At 38.2% G+C, this 22,417-nt stretch overlaps 1 pseudogene; it reads right to left on the minus strand.

Moving 5' to 3' along the window:
- Positions 1-16,942: 16,942 nt before the first annotated feature.
- The window catches only part of LOC143386193 (contactin-3-like), an 89,438-nt pseudogene continuing 83,963 nt past the window's right edge, over positions 16,943-22,417 (minus strand).

Here is a 22,417-nt window from a genome sequence, read left to right on the forward strand (position 1 = left end):
TCAAATATCTTAATAAATATCTAATAGCATATAATCCTTAATTCTAATGAGTCATCAAGCATGCTGGTTCCAGTGAAAGCCTTTAGACTGGTGCAATCCATGTGCACAAGACTTAAATGTATTTTTCTCTCCTGGGTAAGGAATTTTGCTTACATGAGATCCTTAAAGTGTCTGAGATGAATGCAGATTAAATATCACTCATCTTCAGCAAGAGTGGATTTATTATTTTGGATCAAGGTATTTCTCTGGACGTGATGGTATTACTAACCAGAACAATAAGAGAAAAGATATTCTGACAGTATCAAGTATGAGTATCTCAAAGCAAAAGAAGTACTAATATACTCAAATGCTGTACTTTATAATATAACAAAACCTCACAAAACTCCCCAAGTACTAAACAGACTTTCTTCTGCCTCCCTTACCAGCTGTTTTTCCTAGTTCCTAGATTTCTCCTCAGAGTTGTACCTCCTATATAGAAGGTGGTCAAATTGTGTTGTGTGAATGAGCTAAAATTCAAAGGAATATTGCCTTTTTTTAAAAGTCCAGAAAACATTAAAAAAGTAAAAAAGTAAAATTCGAGAGGTAGACTTCTTGGTTACGGTTCAACAACTTAGTCATCTATCATGATAAACACTTAATAACCTTAGAGAAGAATATATAAATTCAATATCTTCTAAAAATGTCAAGTTATATACATTTTATACTGGAGTTATTGTGTATACTCAGAATTTGGATATATTCTTAAAGACTACATCCAGCAATCTCTGAAGCTATTTTTTAACTGAACTTTTAACAATTTTTTTAACTCTTCCTGGGGTATGGTGAAAAATATGAAGAACCTTGGCGAAACCGCTCTGTATTTGTAACATCAGTGATGTTCCATTTAGGTTAGAAATCAGAACTTGAATAATACCCTTGTTCGCTGTTTTGCATGTTTTCATCCATACAAAGTAAAGCTGAGAGTCACATGCTGTATTTCCTTCATCCATTAAAAATGAAGCATGTGCTCTGATCAGCGTGTTGACGAGCATATGTATAGCAATGGAGTTTTCCCTCAAGCAGGGGACCACAGAGAGATCAGGTCTATGATGTATGTTGCCTTCTCAAAGGTTTAAATACAAATTATTGGACAATTGTAAAAATCAAAATTAAGAGTTAACAATGAAAAATTTTTTGTTAAGTTCCTAATCAAGACGTAGGCATAGTCTGTACTAATTTTGTTTTTATTTCTGTTTTTTGGTATCAAGGATGGGACCCATGGGTGCTTAACCACTGAGCAACATCCTCAGCCCTCTATTGTTGTTATTATTTTTGAGACAGAGTTTTGCTAAATTGCTTAGGCCCTCACTAAGTTTCCGAGGCTGTATTCAAACTCACAATGCTTCTACCTCAGCCTCCTGAGCCACTGGGATTACAGGAGTGTGTCACCATACCCAGCTGTTGAGAGAACATTAATAACCAATGATGCTAATGCTTCTCATTAAAGACATATCGCAATAAAAACTACACCTTGGGGAAATGGTTATCCTGGTAAAACGTTACTGAGAATATACTGTTATAACCATTTTGGAGTGCTATGTAGCAATTCCTATCAAAATAAAGATGTTGGGGCTGGGGATGTGGCTCAGTTGTAAAGCACGTGCCTAGCATGTGTGAGGCCTTGAGTTTGATCCCCAGCACTGCCAAAAAATAAATAAATAAAAATAAAGATGTCTGCCTTTTGACCTTGCAATCTCATTATTCTGGAACATTTGCCTATAGATATGCACAGAAATTAACTAGGACACTTACAAAAGTAATGCTTCTCATAGGGAGGGGAACAAGACAAATTATTAGAGTTATTTGATGTTTAGGATTACAGAGAAGTGATGGTTTTTAAATTTCCTGTGAATTTAAAAAAACTTATATAGCATCTAGGATGGTGTCCAGTAAGATTAGTGTAATTCTTCAAAGGCTCAGAAACTGTTACAGCACCTTATCCACACAACATCAATAAATACATCTGATCAAGCCATTCTAGCTCAAATGTAAGCTCTCAACCTATTAAGAATCACCACACAGTAATGGCGGAGGGCAGACATTGGTGTTCAATGTCAAATATCTGATTACTTATCTAGGATCTAATAGCTCAACCTAATCTCCCCCACCCCCTTAAAAAAAAAAAGCAGGTATAACAGCACCAAACTCAGATGGATATTTTATGCAATTGTTCTAACATCAGGGAGGAGGTGAATGGCCATCCTCATCTGTACATCCCTGCAAAGTAGTGTACTCCAAGTATTATTATTATTATTATTATTATTTTGTCTGGAATAAATTATTGTCTTCATTTTGTCGGGTAGCAAAAATGCCCAAGGTAACATTGCCTGTGATAGTCTTATGTTTCACATTATAAAGTAGAATTATTTTATAATATTTTAATACTAATGCTGAAAATTCCTAATTGAAGTATAGAACTAAATACTAGTCATATTGCAGCAGATAGTAATAGCGCTACCAAAGGACAGAGTTGTTAGTAACTACCTATCTATTTTAAAAAAATTATATACCCACATACACTAGAACATATCACATGCCTACTGTGGTGTAATTCCAGAACTATAATAGGTTATTTAATTAAAAGCTAAAATTTCTTCCTTTCTCCTCAACTAAAAACATGTATTGTACTGGGTGTATTTCTGAGGTATATGCAACCATTGACTAATGGGATTTACATTTTAAAAAAGAAAATGCATAACTTGCTTTGCAAATTGACTTTTATATTCAAACATTTTGGTTTCCATGAAATATAGATGTCAACTAGTATACATTTTTGTGACTGTATAATCTCAGAAGTGACAGAGGCCCTGTTTTTACTTAGATCAGGAACTGTCCAATTTTTTTTCTTTCTGTGAGGGACAAAAAAATAAATACTTTCAACTTTAAAGCCCTCTGTTGGAACAATTTAGTTCTGCCATTGAAGCACAAATGTAAACAAATGGCCATGGATGTGTGCCAATAAAACTTTATCTACAAAAAGTAAATGGTGGGCCACATTGTGTGAGGGCCACAGTTTTCTGAGTTTTGCTTTATATTACATTTTATCATCCAAAACTAGAGCTATAGCTTTCAAAGCCAGATAGTATTTAAATAAATTTTACAATTTTGTGCAAACTCATGCAAATGGGAGATTTTATGCATGACCTTTAATTTTTAAAGGCACACAATTGTCAAATGGTGAGTTAACCCACTGTCGTAGGGCAAATGAAAGGCATCTTGGATATAACTGATCCCCATAGGCTGAGGTCTATTAGAGAGTATTATTTTATAAAAAGAGAAATGCTACATTAGTTACTCTTCATTAAGTGAAAAAACAAAAGCTGCTTAGGAAATATTAAAAGCACGTGGAGATTGAGTGAAAAGAGAAATAGATGAGCTATGGCAACAAAAAGAACCATTTCAGTGTGTTTTATTTATCATTAACCTTTTGCTTTGGGAGGCATTTGAAAACAACACAGAAGTATGTTATTGGGTTTGGCATGAAATCTCTAATGATGCTTGAGAATACATGCTCCAAATGCCAAAGGTCGCTTGCGGAATCACATATTGGCAGATATAATGTTTTTGACATAGTGTTATATAGAAGTGAAAGGGCAGTAAGCTATTACTTCTACATGTAATGCTGACTTGTGAAACTTCTTTGGTATTTAGTCAAATTAAAACTGAATGTGGTTCAATAGTATGCTGCCCTTCTCTTTGCCAGACATCATCAGATAAAACTTTTGATAAAATATCAATGTCGCAGACAGAAATCTTACCAAGTAAGCTTTCTAAAATGTTAAGATTAGTTTAAATCACTACATTAATGACTGTTCAATACTTTGCCAAAATAAACTGGTATGGATGGTTAGTCGAAAATTGGGGACCTACACACAGGGAATTTCAGAAACCAGCACCTCTGGGTTTTACTCATTCTGTGACTGCAAATGTCTAACCTATCTCTATGGAGTGGGATCTTCATTATTAGAAAGATTAGGGTAAGCCAGGCACAGTGGCCCACACCTGTAATCTCAGCAGCTCAGGCTGAGGCAGGAGGATCTCCAGTTCAAAGCCAGCCTTAGCATTTAGTGAAGCACTAAGCAACTCAGTGAGACCTTGTCTCTAAATAAAGTGCAAACTAAGGTTGGGGATTGTGGCTCAGTAGTCTAGTGCCCCTGTGTTCAATCCCCAGTAACTCCCCTGCCAAAAAAAAAAAAAAAGATTAGAATAAATTTATTGAGCCTTTTTTTTCCCCCAAAACAACAACAACAAAAAAAGTCTGCTAATAAATTAGAAGAACTTGAAAAATCTACAAAATTCAATAGGATCATGCACCTTTTATATATAACCAGAAAGCACTGGTATGCTGAAAAATACTACCAGTCTTAGAAACACTATACAGTTAAAAACTCATCTGGGTTTCCTAAGGTGCTATGATTTTGAAAATAATTTGATACTGCCTTTTTAAGATAAACTCAATTTAAAAAAATTTAAAAATTTAATTTTATCTGAAGAGAATATGCTAATCACTTGTGGTACAAATAATAAGACCAAGGACCCAAGGAAAGAAAAAATTGGGTTATTCTATAGGGAATTTTTTGGAATGATCTAAAATGTGTTGTCCTTTGAGTTTTACTTTGGATGATTAAGCAAAAACAAGAGGAAAACAATTTTAACAGTCACTCTTTATTTGTATCTTCTCATTTCTTCCATCAAATTCTTCAATATAACACTAAACTGAACCCCCATTCTGGAAAGTGACTTCATTCCTGTCCATCACAGTTTCTTCACTTGAGCCCTGCCCAGAACAGGTTCCCCCTGGAACTATCACAAGAAACCCCTGGCAGGTCTCCCCAACTCAATCCATGTGCCGACAGGCAGCCAGGAGAATGTTTTTAAAAAGCCAATTAAGTCAGGCACAGTGGCACACACCTATAATTCCAGCAGCTTGGGAGGTTGTGGCTGGAGGATTTCGAGTTCAAAGCTAGCATCAGCAAATTTAGCAAGGCCCTAAGCAACACAGCAAGACCCTGTCTCTACATAAAAACATTTTTTTAAAAAGGCTGGGGGTGTATCTCAATGGTTAAATGCCCTGGGTTCAATCCCTGGTGCCAAAAAAAAAATTCTGCATAAAATGTTATATTGCTTCCTATTTTATTGGGCCATAAAACCCAACTTCCTTCTCACAGTCTTTAAGGCCCTAGACACTCTCTGGATTCTCATCTATTTAATCTGGTCTATTTTCCCCATCCAATCTTTATTCTTGCCTCAAAGCCTTTGTGTTGATAAGCCAGCTTCTGTTTAGAGACTCTCTCTCTCTCTCTCTCTCTCTTTTTTTTTGGTACTAGGGATTGAACCCAGGAGTGCTTAACCACTAAGCCACATCTCCACCTCTCTTTTATATTTTATTTAGAGACCAAGTCTTGCTAAGTTACTTAGGGCCTACTAAGTTGCTGAAGCTGGCATTGAACTTGTAATCCTCCTACCTCAGCCTCTCAAGTTGCTAGGTATAAGTCCTTCTTTCCTCCAATTGCCCACACATCCATTTGTTTCCTTCCCTGTCTGGTGTTTTCAATTCATCTTTGGCTCACTGGCCTCCTGCCTCCTATTCCTCACAGAACAGAAGCTCTGTGAGGACACAGCTATAGTTTCCCTGGCAAAGGGCTACATTCCAGCCCCAGCATGAAGAGCCATATAATGGACACAGGAGGCACACTCAAGAGGAATAAGACCATAACATAAATTGTACACACACAAACACTAGATGTTGCATTACGTCCCATGTCCCCATTAAACATTTCTTTTAAATATACTATTTTTAGTGGGAGAGTACATATAGATGGACAAGGTAAGGAAAATATGGCAATCATCCAAGAGGAAAGGAAAAAAAACAACAACTATTATTTATGTTGAGAAAGTCTAGGCGAGTTGAAGAACAGAATGATTTTGTTTACACAACTGATTTCCTGTCCCCAAATTCAATAGGAGCCTGATCTGAAGCACCCTGCAGCACAAGGTCAAGTCACTGTGAATCACGACTGTTTATTGAACCCCTGTGTATGCACACTGCACTTGGCTTGTGACCTCAGTCCTGCCGTTCATTCTCATAACAACCTTATTGAGTGGCTGTGATGGTTATATTCTCATTTTTACATATTAGGGAATCTAGTGTCTTTTATCCCAATAGGCATCAGACACAAGAACACTTCAGCAAATCATCTGGGCTGATGATAGAAGGCATGGCACATTTCACCCCCACTGTGCCTGATCACTTGTGATTCTGAGTTCAGCATCTGTCTTTCACTGGAGGAAAAGAGAAACTCTGCAGTGTTTGGTTAATTAAGAGAATAGACATTTCATGTCTTTTCCCATGATTCATGCATGGATGTCAGTTAGAAGGGAATAGGAATAAGGAGATTACCTCTGATTGAAAGATGGAAGAAAATGATCCGGAACTCCCATTCTCGGATTCATTTTAATAATGCTTTTATTTATTGATTGCCTACCAATTATCAAGCTGCATATAATATGCCAAAAACACAAAGCCCAAAGCAAACAAATGAATTCCCTGCCCTAGAGACACTGGCTGTTATGTGAGTAGACAAGTAAACCAATAATAAACAAGCTCTCGTAACTCCTGTAAGTGACGGTATTTATGGAACTCTTTTCAAGATTCAGACACATACCCAATTTCTAAGAAAATAAAGTACTTTGAAATAAGCCAGCATCAGATGCTTTTATAAGCCAGTAGCAAAATGTTAAAGGCACATTTCATTGAAAAAATAAACACTACCCATCTTAGGATATGGATACGTAACAGAAAAGATTTTTTTTTAACTTGGAAATAGGAAAATACATAATACTGTGAAGGAAGAAAATATATCTTATTAAGGGTTCATTATGTAAACCTCTCACGCTTCCCGAATTCATATCATATTCTTATTTATTTTAGACACGAAGCTTTCATATTAATGCTTTTTTTGTCATCCCAAACCTCACCCATGATTGTCTAGAATCAATTTCTAAGTACCACTGACAGATTGTTCTGAAGTTTGCATTCCCAAAACGTTTACCCTTTTCTAGAAAACTATCTAAACTATCTATGATTTTCAATAATTTTTAAGGATGAAATTAGATTCTAGACTAGACAGCTATCCAATGCCCAGTGTATCTACAGAATATATTTGACAGTCATTTGTCTTGCAAGTTAAGTGATATTTTTATACTGACAATTTTTTTTTTAAATCACAGCTTTATAGTTACATAATAGTAGTTGGGTTCATCCCAACAAAATCATGCCTGCCTGGAATTTGAATTCAGTTCATGGTTCTCCCTCCTGTCCTCTTCCCCTCCCCTGTTTTCTTTACTCTGTTAACTTCCTTTTCCTCCACTTATTTATATTTGGTTGGCACATTTTACTTATAAACGTGAAGTTTACTTACATATGCACAGAAAATGGTTGTTTAAGAATTCATTCCATGTTGCCTCCCCTTTCCCCTTCCTCCACTCTGCCTTTCTGCCTCCTACTAGATTACTGATCTTCCCTGTATCTTAATGCTATCCTGTCCTTCCCCCTCCTTTCCTTCATTTTACTCCAGCTTCCCTATATGAGAGAAAACATTCGACCTTTGAGTTTCTGAGTTTGGTTATTTCACCTAGCCAGGTAGTCTCCATTTCCATCCATTTACAAGCAAATGCCACAAATTCATTCTTTATGGTAAATGAGAACTCCATTGTGTATCTCGATCACATTTGCTTAATCCATTCATCTATTGAACATCAACTGGGTTGATTCCATAATTTAGCTATTGTGAGGTGGCTGTATGGCTCTAGTATACTGATTTTAGGGTTTCGTTTCTTTTTAAATATCAACTAATGGGTATCTGTCATATGGTAGTTCCACCCCGATTTTTTGAGGAATTTCCCTACTTCTTTCCTAGTGGTTATACTAGTTTACAGTCTCACCAACAATGTACAATTGTACATTTTCCCCCACATTCTCCCAAGAATGTGCTATTGTTTGCATTCTTGATCATTGCCATTCTGAATGGAGGTGAAATCTTAGTGTAGTTTGATTTGCATTCCCCTGAGGGCTAGAGATGTTGACTTTTTTTTTTCATAAATTTTATTGGCCATTTGTGTTTAATCTTTGAGAAGTTTGTATTTAGTTCTTTGCCTATTTATTGACTGGGTTACTTATGTATTTTTTGGTGTTCAGTTTTTTGAGTTCTTTGTATATTCTGGATATTAGTCCCCTGTCAGAGGAGTAGCCGACCCAGATTTTCTCCTGTTCAGCAGGCTCTGTTCACACTCTCAGTCATTCTGTGCAGAAGGTTTTTAGTTTGATGGCATCCCACTTACTGATTCTTGGTTTTATTTCTTGTGCTCTGGGGGTCTTGTTAAGGAAGTGGTGCCTGCATCTATATGTTGGAGTGTTAACCCTATATTTTCTTCCAGCAGTTGCAAGGTTTTGGGTCTAATTCCTCAACTTTGTTCCATTTTGAGTTTTGTGAAGGGTAAGAGATAGGGATCTAGTCTCATTTTTTTCTACATATAGCTATTCAATTTTTTTCTCAACACCAGTTGATGAATAGGAGGTCTTTTCTCCCACATAGATTTTTGGCACCTTTGTCAAGTATCAGATGGGTGTAGGTTTTGTGTTCTATTCTGTTACATTGGTCTTCATGTCTGTTTTGGTGACCATACCATGCTGCTTTTTTAATTTTTAATTTGATTGATTGATTCATTCATTCATTCAACCACAGGTCTGTAATATAATTTCAGACCAGGTACTGCTTCTCTGTACTTGTTAGGATTCCTTTGGCTATTCTGGGTCACTTCTGCATGGACTTAAGGATTTTTTATTTTTTATTTTTCCTAGTTTTGTGAAGAATGTCACTTATTTGGAGGGACTGCATGGAATCTGCCTAGTGCTTTTGCTGAGGAGGCCTTTTCAAGATGTAAATTCTACCTCCCAAGCCCCAGGGCGTCTTCCCACCTGCGAAGGGCTCAGATTTCTGGGAAGGGCTTGGATTTTCGGGCTGAGGAGGGCTCCCGCGAGCCACCCCGGGGGACCCCCTGGGACCCCTGGGGCCTGCTTTCCTGAGCTCCATCCCCAGAGGCCCCTGGCCCGCCTCAGCCTTGCTCCAGGGAGGTGTCGGAGGCGCTGGCCTCTGGTCCCCTGCCCTCTCGCTGCCCGCCCTGGCTCCTCTGCTGGCTCCGGCCCCTCGCCGGCACCTGGGCCTCTCTGCTTATTTTTATTTATTTATTATTATTATTTTTAATGTTTTGGTCGTAAAAGGGCCCCATACCTTTACTTATTTATTTTTCTCGGGGCTGAGGTGGACGTGCCGGCGAGCGTTCACTGAGCCCTCACCACGAGCCACGCCCCGGCCCCTCCGTCGGTGTTTTTTTTGTTTGTTTGTTTGTTTATTTGTTTGTTTGTTTTACCATTTAGGACGTTTCTGTCAGGTTCCTTGGCTACTCACCTGGCTGAGGTGCAGTTTTCTCCTCAGCCAGCGGCGGCCGCTGAGGAGCCCTAGCCGGCTTCCTCCCGCTGCTCCAGCATCTTTCTCCCTCGGTGGGGGGTGTGGGGTGGGGCTGCGCGTGCGCTGGGGGATCGAAGCCCAGGCTGGGCGCAAGCTGAGTGCAACCTCGCAGCCTGGGCTACCTCCCAGCCCAACCCTCAAATTATTTTTAATGATCACACCAACCCAGGCAGGAGCATCTCAGCTCCATTTTATATGCCAGGAAAAGAAACGTAAAGTGATTAAATTTATGTGGAAGCATGAAAAAAAAATGTGAAATAGCCAAAGCTGTTTTGAGCACAAAGAAGGAAACAGGAGGTATCAGAATACCTGACTTCAAAACATAGTCTAAATATGTAGTGATCCAAACAGCGGGGGACGGGCACAAACGACACAAAGACGGGAAGCAATGGAATAGCCCAGAAGTCAACCACACATCCGCAGAGGGCTGACTTTTGACAAAGCTGCTGAATAGAAGCATTGGACAAAGATCTTCACGGGAAAGAAGGAGTTGCATGCTTGAAGAGCTGGATATGTTTAGCCTGATTTGAACACTACCTAACATATTCACCTGTTTCCATTACATACTACCTCATTAATACATTCAATTCATATATATGGCTTTATCTGTTAAAAATATATTTACCAAAAACAGGGTTTTAAAATTACCCTCATTTTGTTGTTAGGGAGCACCAGTCTCTTGGTAGGTTTTAAAAACAAATTATCTTACCTGTGCATTCAAGTCCAAAACACTCTGAAATATTTGTATCACGGGAAAGAAATAAGGAAGAAAGAAATTCGGCAACTTACTCTAAGTGCTCCAGGCAGTTGAGTGACAGTTCCAGAACTTACTTGCTGGCTGGCTGATTCCAAAGCCCAGAATCATTTCTCAGACTCTCTTCTATCATACCAAGAGGAGACTGCAGACCTCAAAGCTCTGCATAACTTCCTTCCTACCAACCCTGTTGCTCAGATCTGGAAACTCTTTGCCTGGCAAGTTCCTGTCTGCGGTGTGTCCCAGGCAGCTTCATGGGAGCATGCTAAGTTCCAGTGTCTATGCTTACCCAGGAGACTCCACCACCTTGAGCAACACCTGTAGCCTGTTACCTGCTTTTAAAGAGCACGGGGGTTGCAAACAGGATTCCTTCTGTGGTACCTAATTAATCTCATGGGTGGACATAGGGGGCTGTGCATTAAAAAAAATTCTCTTTGACTTCTGCAAAAGGTAAATGTCAGTTGAAAATGAGAGACATATTTTCAGTCACTAGTACATCGGAAAGTAGACTTACCACTCATTCTCCCCTTATCCTTCACTTGAGAAGGTTCAAATCTTGACTCATGCCCATTATTCTCTCCTTGTTGAGATTTACTTTATTACAGTGAATTGAATCTTTCAAAGTATGGAATGAGGCAATTATATTTTTGCACGCCAACCCCATTCTTTATGCGTTTTGTAGCATTTTCCCTTACAGAAGAGGAGAATTACAAGGAGAGGCTGGCTTTCTTTTGCACAAAAAGGGCCTAGTCAGAGGTGCACAGAGGCAGCTGTTGAATTGCTGAAGGGGGAGGCTAAAGACATTGGCCTTTTCAGCTTCTATGCCTGGGGGGAGCTTCTCTTTCTCTTGTGGGGGTGGTCCCAGCAGTTTGAGGGAGCCTGTCCCAGGTAAGAACACAAGAATAGCAAGCTCTTCTGAAAAGGGGCCTCTGTGAGGTGCTCTCCAATGGCTTCAGGCGACTAGATCCTTTTCCTCAATCTCATTCCTCTGTGCCAAGACTGTTAATGCTCCCAGGTCATCAGGCTTTCAGGACTAATGTACAGGACTTCTCTGTGGACTAGACCAGCCCTTCCAGGTCGAGTGGCACTTGTTTAGCTCAGTTATATGTTGGCTCTATTTACTTAAAAGCAGAGGCACTCTTAAAGCACAAGTAAAGCTTTAGTTTCCTATTCATCATTTTTCTGGGTCAGTCACATTGCTAATCTTGTCGGTGGCCACATCGTGAGCTATGGCCATCTGGGAGCTGCCTTGAGGGACGAAGGACAACAGCTGGAGAGGCTGAGTTCTGGGCATGCTCCCACCCCTGTGTTAGAAGCTATGGAAACACCACCTCAGTCTTCCCAAACACCAGTACCTTCTTCACTTTTATTACTGAAGGTAGCTCCCCGAGAGGAGCTCCATCATTAGTTCCTAATGATGGAATGGAACGTGCTTTAAGGGAGATACTGCAGTGGTTGGTCTTTAAAGACTCATCCAGAACTTAAGCCTTAATAATAATGACAATGATGTTATTAACTTACTAGAGTATGTTCTTGATTACCCATGAGACAATGATGAATCAGCTCAGGTGAGAGTCCTACAAGACAGGTCTGTCCATTAGTGCCATTTCAGAGATGAAGATTCTTTCCTTGTAGGGATTCACCTGCTTGCTTATGGTCACACACTTATGGAAGGACATGATTAGGATTCTAACTAGACATCTAGAAACAATTGTTATTAACCACTGGGATCGACTGTCTTCACAAATCTGTTAACTTCCTCAGTACAGATGGTCTGTTTGCCACTGTTTCCAATATGGTATATAATAAGTCTTCTTCTCCAATTGATCAACATTTATAATCTCCAGGGTCAGCAAGGGAGACAAGAAAAAAGTGAAGAAAATAGGAGAGGGTAAGAAGAAATGGTGAGAAATTTACTGGTTTCATTCCACAAGTAGGTACTGAGCCCATGAAGATGAACTTTGTACAAGGAGAGTACTGTACCTCAGACAGAGACCCTAGTGAGTGCATCTTGGTGTCATCCTCCAATGTCGCCTTGGGTGGAAAGTCCTTTTTGCCTGGATACTTTGGAAATGCCAATGCAGTGATGACATCGCAATGGGGTTTCCATGAGATGCACTCCTTATTAGCTGGCGTCTGTCACATTCTACTGTCTGATGCCAAAGTACATCTGCTAATTTGCCATCCTTATCTTTTCCCTGTTTTTCTTTTGAAATTTTCAAGGTAATACCCAATTATACAGTATCTAGTTCTTTTCCTTTCCCACTTACTAATGATCAAGGCTCTAAGATAATTTCAACAGGCAGAGAGTGGGAGTAAAGAATGAACACTGACGAATAAGAGAAGCATTCTTCTCTTACAAGTTTAATTCTCTTATCAGTGCATTAATTCTGTGCAAGTTCACAAGGTAATTACTTCCTCCATGTAAGCAAGACATGTTAAATTAGGGCACTGGGTTTACATTTGAACAGCAGAAAAACCTAACAGTTTAAATGAGCGATGTTCCAATCTGTTTACATATTTTCTTTTGAAAGAATGGTACAATTTACTAATTGCTAATTTTGTAATTGCTGTTGTGAGTTGATTTACCTCCAATATTTGCTGAAATGTATCCAAATTACAATGAATAATAACAGGGCAATTTTCAGTTTTTAAAAGGGTAAAATACTTTAGAAAAAAAGAACCCAATTAGGATTCATTTTAATAAAAATGCTGGCATTATAAGAGTACAAAATGGCAGGGGGGATTTAAAATTTAAAAAAAAAAATTGATACAGTCCTCTCATTTTAACATTTTCTTTATGTTTGTTATACTGTTTGGTTTTCATTGGAAATGGAGAAATTTTTGAAAAACAGCAGAAGCCATCTCCAAAATGTTTTTTAAATGTATAATGAAAACTAAGGATACCCAAGTTTCCTAATTTGAACTGTGATCCATAATAGAAGATAAAGTACACCACAAATTCATCCTGAAGATTCTTACTCAGAGTCTATAGCTTATGGATTTGATTTCAAGAGGGACTAACAGCCTACCCATGTTAAGAGCTTATGGGTTGCACCAAATCTTCCCTGAACCCCATTTTACTATGACCTTCACTTAATCTTCCTCAGCCTGTTTCTTACTCTGTACAATGGGCTATGAGAACCTCCCCAGTGAGATCAGAGGCAGATAACTTAGCACAGGTAAAGGCTTAGCTCTGTGTCTGGCACACACAGTACATTTATGTTACTTAACATTGTCAACCTTGCATCTTAACAAAAAAAAAAAATAATCTGATCCCAGAATCGCTTTACTTCATCCTCTAGAAATTCTTGGAATCACAGCTCTCTTCACGGTGAACAGACATTGAAGGAGAGCTCAAAAGAGAACCCAAGTTCTGCCATCCTTGTTGCTCATTTCCTATTGGTGGGAAGAATGAAGCTGAGCTCTAATGCACAGACTTGCTCATCTCATTCCATTTCCTACCTCCCAGCCCCAGTAAGAGGAAGCTTTCAATTCATTGGCTAAAGATCTCATGACCATGTGAGTGTAACATTACCATGGTCCCCATTCTGCATGTAGGGAAAGTGAAGCTCAGAGAAGCAAGGAAACTTGAATAAGGTTGCACAATCAGGACTGGTGAAGTTGTTACCACAATCCAGGAAGCATGACTCAGGCTGAACTTGATTCTGCATGTCCATTAGCCCTGGATAGGACTGCTAGAGATACCCTGTCTGCATATTTTCTAATTATTTCCCCTTCAACAGGTAGACAAATGTACCCATTGCAACTCCCCTTAAATTTAAACACACACACACACACACACACACACATACCCCTACAGTTTCCTCACTGGATTTTACACAAATTCAATCCTCAAGAAAGAAAATGATTGGATTAGAATTTTAGTTATCATTCTCCTTATATTAACAATAACATTTAGAATGCTTACTAATTAAAAACTAAAATCTTTTTTATAGCACTAATATCAATGTTATAGTACTATAACATTGATACCAAAGAGACAGTCTGTGAACAGTGTCATGAATTGATAACAATTTGAGGAAAAAACTGGTTCATTAAAGAAAAAAAAGAAATTAGATATCTTAACTATATAAAGTAAATTTTATTCTTTCTTTCTCTTCACCTTACAGCTGAAATAGCTTTAATGTAGAGATCACTGTTACAAATTGCTCATTTTACTGAATCAGTAGGGTATAAAATAATTAAACAATGTCCTGTTAAAAGATGAAAAGTTAATGCTGGTTGAAAATACAAGAAAAGATAGCATTAGTGCAGCTATTACAGTTTCTTATGGTTTAGATACAAGATGTCCCCCGCAAAACTCATATGTGAGACAATTCAAGAATGTTCAGAGGTGAAATGATGAGATTATGAGAGCTGTAACCTTGTCAGTGCATCAATCCACTTGAATGGATTAATTGGGTGGTGACTGTAGATAGGTAGAATACAGCTGGAGGAGATGGGTCATGGGGCATGCCCTTAGGGTTTATGTTTTATCCCTTTTGAATAGAGCTTCCTGGTTGTTCTGAGCTGCTTGCCTCTTCCACTGTCTTCTGCCATGATGTTCTGCCTCACTTCAGTCAACACCTATGGAGTCCACCGACCTTGGACTAAATCTCTGAAACCTTGAGCCAAAATAAACTTTTCCTTCTCTAAGTTGTTCTTACCAGATCTTTAGGTCACAGCAACAAAATGCTTTTCCAGGTAGTTATTCTTCTTTTACCACAATGAATAATTCAGGAGCACTTGAAGGTTATAAATTTTATTAGAATAATAGAAAATAATACATACAGATAACCATAGGATACACACACAGGAATTTAAAGATCAATTTCATCCTTTTCAATATGAAACAATGTCCAAATCTCATGGAGATATACTGCTAGAAATAACATGGAACAAGAGTCATCATCTTGAAAATGAAAAGTATAGGAGCATATTATAGGAATTACTAGATAATAAAAAGGTACAACTCCATTACATGTAGAATAAAATACAAGTATTGGAGAATGTTTCCCCACTTTTTGACTGGAAATAACAATGGTCATATGAAATCTACTTGTCATTCAGATTTTTTTCTAGATATATACAGTATATACAGACACTACAGAGAATGTCATACTTTTCTCCTTTGTATATAATGAGTTTATCTTAAATGTAATCTAAATATAAAATGGTATTAGAATTTTGCTAATTCATCATCTTTTTTGAGAGATGAACTGTTTGTTGGTTTCAAATTCTGATATCTATGGAAAGACAAACAAGTTACAGCAAAATGTGAAATTGGTATGAAAGAGGTAAAAAAACTGATTTTGAATGACTAACACTCATCTGCTGATTTTCATATATTCTTTACATATTGCTATGAAGCCGTGTCTCCAATGATGCTTTGAAAACCACATACTGAAAGACTGAGTCATACACATCAAAGCCAGCAACATCGCTGTGGTTCTATTACCAATTTAACTCAGGAACTAAAATGCCTGCCTGACTCACTGCAATAGGCAGTGAGATTTTATTAAAAAAAAAAAAAATCTCCGCCATCCAAAAGAGAGAGGGTCCTTTAATGGAATCAGACATTGGAAAGGAAGAATTGTGTGGATTTTGTTTAACATTTGGGTTGACATTCAGGGTGCTACTTATTTTCTCAACTGCATTTTAATAAAGCCTGTAAGTTTATTCTCAGGTGTGAAGAAAACAATTCCTGTTCTAGTTTCGTGTTAAATTTTGAGAAAGGATAAAATGTGCTTATTTCCGTTTTCTATCATTGAAGGAAAAAGCATACTGGAATGCAAGTTTAGAAAATGACTTTCAAATGCTCAGGGAAATTCATGCCAGTATTTCGCAAAGGGACATGGCATTTGGGGTGACAAAGCCCTTTCGTGGGTCCTTCTTTATCTTTTAACCATTAATTCATGGGGCAGAGGCAGATCAGATGGTTATTATTACCTCCACATTTTGTAGATGAATAATTGAGAGGTACAGAGAGCAGAGTGATTTCTAGAGTCTCACAGCCATTTAGTAGTGAGTACACTGAACCAGGTCACCCTCCTCTGCTCCAGAGCAGCATTTTCCAAAAACACTCCTGAATCACAAACACCACAAACACCACCCGCTTCCAGCAGGGTAAGTGTTTAAATGTATTTTTCAACCCGTGGGGTTTAAATCATTTAAATCTTTAAAATGATACTTATTAACTCTTCAAACAATGCTTTCATAACTGGAAAAGAGTTTTTGGAATAAATGAAGAGTTTTCCAATGCAAATAAGAAACTCTGTGTGTGTGTGTGTGTGTGTGTGTGTGTGTGTGTGTATGTCGGGGCGGAGGTTTTTCTCCATAGGCAGTGCTTAAACTCATAGCTTAAGAACATTTGTATCAAAAGTTTGCAGTATGTAACATGTAAATTCCTTTGGTTTATCAAGTAAATATTAAGGCATTTCAGATTCCTCTAAAAGGATTTACTGTTGTTTTATTATACTCTTATTTTACCTATAATGAAGTAGAAAGTTAAAAACACAAAGTTGGTTAAAAAAAAACCATGCATAATCACTGTGTTTCATGAAAGCACTTATTATGGTAACCAATGAACTTTCCAGTAAATAATAAAAAAGAATAAATATCACCATAGGGCATTTACAAGGAAAAATAGTACCATAGGTATATAACTTGACACGGGGTGAACATTCGAGATGGCTGATGTGGATCCTCTTGCATCCATATCTGTCAAAGATGATAAACAGCTCATTAAGAAGGACTATACCTCTGATAAGTAGATGCTGATCCATAGTGGGGGGGGGGGCATGGGGAAAATGGTCGAACTGTGATTGGGCCAAGGGGAGGGAGGGTAGGGATGGTGCATGGGGGCAGGAAATATGGCAGAATGAGATGGACATCATTACCCTAGGTACATGTATTACTGCACATATGGTGAGATGCTACATCCTGTACAACTGGAGAAATGAAAAGTTGTGCTGCGATTGTATACAATGGATCAAATTGCATTCTGCTGTCATATAGACCTCATTAGAATAAATAAAAAAAAATAAAGGAGGACTGTATTAACAGGTAGTCAGAGTGGTAGAGAATGCATGCATATGTCTCCCGAAAATCACACATTGACATCCTAGCTCCAGTGTTGTGACATTAGGAAATGAGCTTTTGACAACTGACACAGAACTAGCTGCATCTTAATATAAGAGTTCCCAGTCTCCAGAACTGTGAAAAGTTAAATTTCTGTAATTATAAGACACCCTGTCCAGGGTGTATTCTTACAGCATTCTGAAGGACTAAGACGCAGACAAAAGTGATGGGTTTCCTGTCAAAATCAAATCATGGCATGAACCTAACCTGGGACTACAAGTCCTTATTTTATCGATCAGTGTAACACATAGGTGTTACCAAGGGTATCCATAAAAATACCGACGTGTTTAGGATTTCTTAAATGAATCTAAGCTTTGTTTATCTAGTATTATTTAACTTTAATTGAAAATGAAAAAAATCCAAGTCAGTCATTTTGCCATTAATGATACCTGGTCACAAACAATTTCAGATAACTTGATGGTTTAATGAAAGAAAACGTCATTGGATGAATGTCTGGAAAATCTACTTGTTTCTATTTTATGCAGATGAATTATCATACTTAATACAAGACATCATCTTTTAAAATGCAATCGATGAAAGCTCCATTTTCAGAGACGGCCTTGTGCAGGCACTAGTCTGTGCAAGCTCAGCAAGTCCACAGACATCAGACGAAAAGGCTGCTCTTGACTCAGCAGCCTGAAAATGCCACGGTGGCGTCTGTCCCCGCAAAAGCACAGAAGCTGCTTCTTTGAACAGTGCCCCTCTGTCCACGCTGTTATGCTAACTCTGACACCCTGCACAATCCAAGAAGCAAGGAGCATTCCCTACTGTAAAGCCTCAGCAGATAACAGTTAGCAACCTGATCCTGTTTGGGTCTCCTGAAGCACAAACAGATGTACAAATCTCTGCAGTCTGAAATAGTTGTTTACATACTTATTTACAGACAGGTAGCCCCCATTTTCTTATTACTTTTAGTTCAAGTGTGGCAGGTTATGATTTCATAGAAAGAGAGAATTCCTGCAAGGGTTGGTCTCTCCCATTTTCTTGAGTCATTTTCTTTTTCAAGATTAAAGAAACTTGCTTCAGTCTTGGTCACCTGCTACTATATAGACTAAACCACAGTCGATAAATGAAAACAGGGAACAAAGTTATTTACGTCACTGAGGATTGTAGAATAGACTATGAAGACAGAGTAGGCTCCGTGTTACTTAAATTGAGGCCTGAAAACTCCAGACACAGGATTTCAAAGTGAAGATACAAGTTCTCTTCCATGGTCACTGATAAAAATATGTATGCTGGGGTTTGTTCCTCTTCACTCTAAAAGTCTACTTTCTTTATTTTTTTAAAAATATTTTTAGTAGTCAATGAACCTTTATTCATTCATTCTTTCTATCTATCTATCTATCTATCTATCATCTATCTATCTATCTATCTATCTATCTATCTATCTATCTATCTATCTACAGTGCTGAGAATGGAACCCAGTGCCTCAACACATGTCAGGCAAGTTCTTTTCCACTGAACCACAACCCCAGCCCCCTAAAAGTGTACTTTCAATGGTGAAATAGCTTTCATTAGGATTTTAAAAGGAAAGAGCATGAAATTCCTCTGAAACTTGGAACACATTTCTTTAAAAATGTCATCTTTTTTTGTGTGCCACGTGTAAAAGATTCATGACTTTGCCAATGCTGATTTTCCTACTGAAAGAATTGATAAGATCCATATATAGTTTTTAGGAGGCATACAATTGGAATATCAGAGGTCTTAAAAACAGGGCATGGGTTCAGGCTTGCCCATGAGAACTGCTTTGGGAATTCTATTCTAGGCAATCTATAGGTGCAATAAATAAGGGAAATAATTCAAATGAATGGAGTTTTAAACTACTTTTCCATGTCTTTCCTTTCTGTGCTCATATTTTTCCCTGTTCTGCACCACTGTAGAGGTTTTCTTCCTGGTTTTACTTGCTCATGTTGCAAAATCACCTTGTGTTCACATGAAGGGCATGCTGGGAGGAAAGGGTGGGTGGAGGGAGGGGCAGTGGCTGATGGGCTCCTGGTGGCTAACAACACTGACGCAGGTCAAGGGGAAGCTGAGTCCAACCAACTTACTGGTTATTCTTGGAATCCTGATCTGCTCACTGCTGGTGCCATCCCCTCCATCTGTGGTAGCCTTGACTTCAATAATGTAGTCCTCTTGAAAGGGCAGCACAAGTTCAGCTGAAGTTTTGTTTGTGTTCAGCACTTGCACGCTATTTTGACTGCTAGTCCTATAGAATACCTAAAATGCACGAACAAATACACTTCATTCTTACATTACCTTCTTTTACTTTCTTCACATACTCTCATTGCTCTGAAATTATTTTGTCATTCTGTCCACATCAGAATACAAAAACACATTCCCAGCTCCATGCATAGGTCCTGGATTATGGATTAGCAGACACTAGGATCATTATGCTCTCAAAATCAAGGAGGTGGGGAAGAGCAGCTTTCTCCCCTGGAGGAGCTTGTTAGAAATATAGAAAGCTGATTAACACAATGCACAAACATAGTGTCCACAATTCCCATGTGAGCAGCATTATTTCATGTAAATCTGTATTTAACAATTCAGAGAGTTTGGTAGTATACCCTTTTATGAAAAACTTGATGTTTATGTCAAAATTGGATTACTGAAATAATATCATCAAAATTTTTAAAGATTTGCAAAGTATAAGTGAAAAAGGGAAAATACAGTGTTGCAAATGATTCAACTTACTTTATAGCCTGTTACTTCTGATTCATTCTCCATTGCTTTTACTTGTTCCCAATTAAGTAACACTTTAGTGTCTGTAGCATTCCAAACCACATTCCCAGGAGGCTGACTGGGAGCTTGCAATGCAAAAAGGAGAAATTGAAACTGATTTGAGCATGGAGTACTGTTTTACATGAGCAGATACATGCTGAGCACCGAGGCGACTGCAGGGACTCTCTGGTAAGGCATGGTATGTAGATGGAATCAGGAAAAAGAAAAATTAACAGAATAGAAAAACTTCCTTTAAAAGGGGCATTTCAATTAAACTGTGAGAAATTGCATGTTATCATATTCAACACATAATTTATTTTACTTTAATTTTGGGGGGCCAGGGGTTGAACCCAGGGGCGCTTCACCAATGAGCCATATCCCCATCTCTTGATTTTATGTTTTATCTTGAGACAAAGTCTCATTTAGTTGCTTAGAACCTCTCTAAGTTGCTCAGACTTTGAACTTGCAATCCCCCTGCTGCAGCCTCCCAAGCTGCTGGGACTACAGGCTTGTGCCACCACACTTGGCTCAACACATACTTTAAGGATTTAATGCACTTCAAGTCTCCCAGAAGACAAACTGACAATACGGAGACACAAGTTCCTTTATCCACCACTAGAGGGATGCTTGAGGGTGAACCAGGAAAGGCAGGCATTTGGACTTGTTTTGATACACAGAGAGGCTGAGAGAAATTGCCAAAGGAGCAGATTACAGTCACATGAAATGAAGTGTGGATGATTTTCAAGCCAGTGTTGTAAGATGAGAGGGCAAAATGAGAGGCAATCAAAAATAAGAATTACTTAGATTTATTCTCGTGAAGTAATAGCTACACATGTGAAAAATTGCCACAGAGAATCCATATTTTAAAGTCTTTTTTCTGAGTTCAAATCAATTGTTGAGAAAAATAAGGCAAAACACTAAAAATTTAATGAGAATTCCATTAGAGGATTAATGAAACTCTCATAGGTTTATAAACATGGACCCACAGCTTAGCAACCTGGAGAGGAAACTGGTTCTGGGGGACTCGGGTGGACGTGGTCAGAAGCACTCCCTAATATGGATGGATGGGACATTAGGGATTCAGTTCCTTGTCAATTGCAAAACAGCAAACATATTACTCATTTTTCAACAGCATCACAACTGCCCAAAACATGCTGAAATATCTTATTCTTGTGGATTTAAGCACATAATGTGATTTGGTTAACTGAATTTGTAATGGGAAAGTGATATAAACAATTACCTCTCCAGAGGAATTTCTAAACATCATTGACTCACGCCAAGATGGAAATACAGCTGGACTTACAGATAGAAAAAGCTCTCATGTGCAGTTATGTGGCTAATAACACCATTCAAGACTGTCCTCCTGGTGGGTTCCTTGGTTGATTGTGTCCTCTTTAACACTGTTCTGTTGCCTTTAAATTTTTGTGATGTGATACTAACAGATCAGCTCAGATTGTCTACACTGCAATGCTGTGATAAGACATCTGTAAGAATGTATATGGGCAATTGCTTAGGACTGAAATACTAGAGATTTGGTTGCCCAGTCCAGATGCTATGAACCCACACTCGTTAGAACACTTTCCCAGCGCCTGTGATTCCCTGTGGCTGACAGCGCCATAAAAGGACAGCTTGATTTGATGGAGCTCAGAAAACATCCTTCATTCAGCATGGTTTGGCCTACCAAAATATGGGTGCTTACAAGTTATAGAAAGTTTGAGTAATTTTGAGTAGATACACTGACCCCCAACAGCAGGCTGGCAGAACATAGGACTGAAAATTGGGATTTGTCTTGTGTGAGTCCCAAAATAGATGACTTGAATGAGTTCAGCCTGAAGTGAATACTCTTTGAAATGACAAAAAGAAAAAAAATCTGAAAAATGAAAGAGGAAAAACAGAGGGTTTCAAAGCTCTTTTCAAATCATATCAGTGTTTCCTGAGCACCAGAGAGACATGTTCCATTTTGATCATTTTGCTATTTTTGAAAAACGCACTTGTTTAAAAGCATAAACATTTATTTCAGCCACATTCTAAACATTAACATTCACATAATAATGAGCTGGATGTGCTAATTACATTGTTTGATAGTATTTAAAGTAAATTAAACCAATTTTTTACTTAGAATTTTACAATCACATGAATAATCATCTGCCTTATTATGACAGGGAAGAATGACACTATGTGGGAGATTCTGGGCCAGATGAACTTTCTTCCATTTTCAAGGTTCTATTGTTGCTAG

The sequence above is a fragment of the Callospermophilus lateralis genome, unplaced genomic scaffold (genome assembly GCF_048772815.1).
Source record: "Callospermophilus lateralis isolate mCalLat2 unplaced genomic scaffold, mCalLat2.hap1 Scaffold_1062, whole genome shotgun sequence".
Lineage (NCBI taxonomy): Eukaryota > Metazoa > Chordata > Mammalia > Rodentia > Sciuridae > Callospermophilus > Callospermophilus lateralis.